We start from the raw sequence: 4177 nt of genomic DNA on the forward strand, positions 1-4177 counted from the left end.
TATGTTATGATTGATTGGGCAGCTCTTAAATAATTCTACGATAAAATTATACACAATTATAGGACACTGATCGATTTTAATCAATATTTCATGAAGCATTTCAACAATCACGTTCATTAAATGGAGACATAATGAAATACCTAAGAATTGGGCATCACATAGTATAAAGGTGCCATTTTTTCTCCTAGGACTGGGATTGAAACTCATGGTCTGGGTAACTCTGTTGCACTGTTTTGGAAGGGGAAACTAACCTTCTTGAAGCCAAGAAATTCATGTCTGTTCCTTACATCTGAAATCTATCCCCAGTACTAGAATACATCCTATTTGTGTACATTTTAAATATATGATTTATATTTACATACATAGGTTGACTCCATATTGCATTCAGTGTAGTTAGTAATATTATTTTTGTTTTATTCATGTGTTTGTGGGGCACATGGGCAGCAATGATGGTGATGAGAGGAAGTTGAGTGGGCATAGCCCAATTTTTTAAATGAAAATCTGATTGGATAAAGCTTAGTTGCATGATAGGGTGTGACCTTTACAGTGATTGGTGGGTTCCTTTCCCTCCCCTTCCATTCCTCGCAATTTTTCCCTTTAAAAGGTGCTTGCTGTGTGTTAATAAATGAGTTCTTGCTTGACTTGACTCCCCACTGTGTCTGAATGTCTCCCGAGCTAAGGGAGACTGGGGAACGGGTGAGTGGCGCACTTAACTTTCCTTGGGCCCCATCCATTTTTCAGGGGCAAACAAAGACCAACATGTATTGACTGTTTATTTTATTGACTAATATGGCACATAGAACATTGGTTACATTGATTAAATAGGATATAGATCTGCATATGTATTCCACTTATACCTGACACCTAGGACTTTCACAGAAAAGGAAAACTTGTCACCATCAGTTTCTTACTCCATGATTCATTGTTTGGGTATGATGGCATCTGAACTCATGACCTACAGGGCCAAATTCATGAATGTGTGTGTGTCAGCATTCCATCCTGGAACAAATTGAGCTGATAGGCAGTTCCCAGGATTTGAGATCGAGCACCAGAGGGTTGACAAAATAAGAACAGATTGACACACATATTGTAGTACACTAATAAATACATATATCTTTACAGAGTGCCAGAGATGTCTACCCATTGTTCACTTATTCCTACCAATTCTTGGTTATTTATTATGCCCCCATGTAATTAATATTATTTTTAATTTTTTTATTTTTTATTGTGAAAATAGTGTACAGAAAGTTACAATTATATGGACAAGATAATGAGTACTATTTTTTATCAAGCATTGTAGCCTCCTCCTTTGTTTCCACTTCCCATCCCTTCCCATCCTCCCCTCTGTCCCCCGACCCAATCCTCCCTGCTCCCTCACCCCCACCCCCACGCCAAAGTTGTAAAGTTCGTTTTCGACATCACGACTTGTACATCTCTTTGTTGCAATGGCTTCACCTGTATTCCTATTTAAACGATTTGTTTTTCTCCTTCCCCTCCACAAATTATACTGACATCAAGTACAGTGAAAGCAGGGGTTATACTGTGGGAGAGGGACATACAACAAAGAAACAATTTATAAATGTGTTAGAAATAATCGCATGAAAGAAAAAAAAATTGAGTATATATCTTAGAGTTCATTTCCCTAATATCACCTTATCTGACCTTTTCTGCTTTACTCAGACATATACTAGTTATTGCAAATAAGGGAAACCATGAGATAGGGCACTAGCCTTGAGCTGAAGAGCACCCAGGCCCAGAGTTCAGGCCCCAGGATCCACAAAAATAAAAAAAAGTTATTATTTTTATATTTAATAAAGTATTAAGTAAATCAGTGTCTTGAAATTATTGCGTCCCTGTGAGAAATAATATTCTTTTAATGTTTCATAAGATATTAAATAAAATCAATCAGCCGACTGAAATCATGAAGTCTAATTGTGTACAAGTATCATTCATGAGCATGTCATTCAACTGTGACATTGATAACATTCCATCATTATTCCTGTGGATGGGAACGAATTTCTTAGGATCTCCCACCATCTGGAAGTGGCATGACTATATTCGAACTGTAGGCCTATGTTGCTGTGCGGGACTATGTCTTCTCCAATAGCCCTCAATTAAAAAAATATTTAGCTCCCTGGTTTGCAATTCATGACATTTTTTTCTGCCAGGCCTGGGATTTGAACTCAAGGTCTGGGTAAATATGCAGCACTGAAGGGAATCTGAACATGCTTGAAGACAAAAGTCAGACCTGTTCCCTAGGCCTGAATTCAAGCCTCAGGGCTGGAAACATACTCCTTATATCCATTTTAAAGATAGGATTTATACTTCCATACAGCTAGTCAGACCATATTTTGTTGGGTGTGGTTATTCATATTATTTCTTGTTTTATTCATTTATTTACTATTTATTTAATTGACTCTGATGACTCCTCTACCATTTATTACATTGCTTACATACTATCACAGTATCCAGATTTATAAATATGTTCTCCATCATGCCTGACACCCATGACTCTCACAGAAAAGGAAAACGTGTCACACTTGGCTTCTTACTCAAACATTAAAATTTTGGCAGTGCTGGGATGTGAACTCAGGGTTTAGCAAGCCCAATTCATGAATGGATGAATGTGAGCATGGCAGCCTCTAGCCAATGAAGCTGTCAGGTGGTTCCCAGGTGCTGAGATCCAGCTCCAGGTTTGGCCAAAACAGTGGTACATGGATAGGCAGAGGGTGGTATGCAAAAAAACATATATTAGTAAGGATTTCCAGAGCCATCTGTCTATGATTGAATGACACCAAAGACATTCCTACAAACTCTTAGGCATTTATTATACCGCCATTGAAGGAAAATTATTCTTTTCATGCATAATAAACTATGAATTAAGATCAATCAGCGTCCTAGGATTATTGCATCCAATTTTTGACTGGACCGAAACATGAACTACTCTTTCAATTGGTATTCCTATACATAGACATGAGTCTCTTGTGATCTCTTGCCATTGGTAGGTGTCAGTACTGGGATTTGGACCCGGGTCCTATGTTCACAGGTTGGCCTTTGGATTCACTGATAGCACGGCAGCCTTCAGATATGGCAGGTCAGGTCCACTTTGCAGCCATGTTATTCAGACCCAGGATGGCCACTGTGCAATGAAAAAAACGGAAAAACCTCAGCCCTCTGCAGCTTGCCACTTTTTGTGCTATGCTAGTTTTTTTTTTTTCTTCCTGAAAGCCCTCGGACCTAGGATCCCTAGATTGGCTATAAGTCCGAGGGTGCCCCAACCTAGGGTGATTGAAGCTGAGGCAGAGTTGCCATGACCTGACTTCAAGCCTCTTGTTGGCAAAATACAGAATACATAAAAATATTATTTAATTATTTAACTAAATTAAAAAAGAAATAAAGCTCCCTTGTTTTGAATTTCTACCAGTTTTCTTTCCTAGCCTGGGATTTGAACTTGGTAAATATGTACCAATGTGAGGGAAAGTGCAGATTTGCCACTACTTGAGTTCAAACCCCATGCAAATCCAAAAATAAAAATTAAGTCACTGAGCTCGGCAGGGGGAGTAGTTGTGGAGATGGGAGGGAAGGAATGGTAGGGGGAAACAAAGGAGGAGGCAACAATGCTCAATAGGAAATGTACTCATTACCATGCTCATTTAACTGTAACCCCTCTGTACAACATTTTTACAATAAAAAATGTAAAAAGTAATGCTCAGACAAGCATTTTGGGCTTAAGAGAAAGGTGTCTGATAGATGTACAAAATTCTACACTGCCTTTTTTTTTAATGTTCAATATGTAACTGAATAAACAAAACTACTTCTATTAAAAAAAATTAAGTCACTGTCTTGGAACTGGGGCCAGTATTTCCATCATTGCTGGGATTTGATCTCAACATCCAGGTAACTCTTTTGCATCATGGGTGAAGGCAAAGCTCACTGTCCTTGAGGAAAAGAAATTCAGGCTAGAGTTGCCAGCTTCTGAATGAAGGCCCTGCAATGGAAAAAATATTTCTATATATGTGTAATATATGATATATATTTACATGTCTGTTTATTACATATTATAATTTTTATTATTGGTTTTGTATTTATTTTAATTTTTTACTTTTCATTTACTTATTGTTTATTGTATTTATTATTATACACATAATATTTAGTACATGTTGTACACCTATTATAA

The sequence above is a fragment of the Dipodomys spectabilis genome, unplaced genomic scaffold, assembly GCF_019054845.1.
Source record: "Dipodomys spectabilis isolate Male_0828 unplaced genomic scaffold, ASM1905484v1 ptg000154l, whole genome shotgun sequence".
NCBI classification, from domain to species: domain Eukaryota; kingdom Metazoa; phylum Chordata; class Mammalia; order Rodentia; family Heteromyidae; genus Dipodomys; species Dipodomys spectabilis.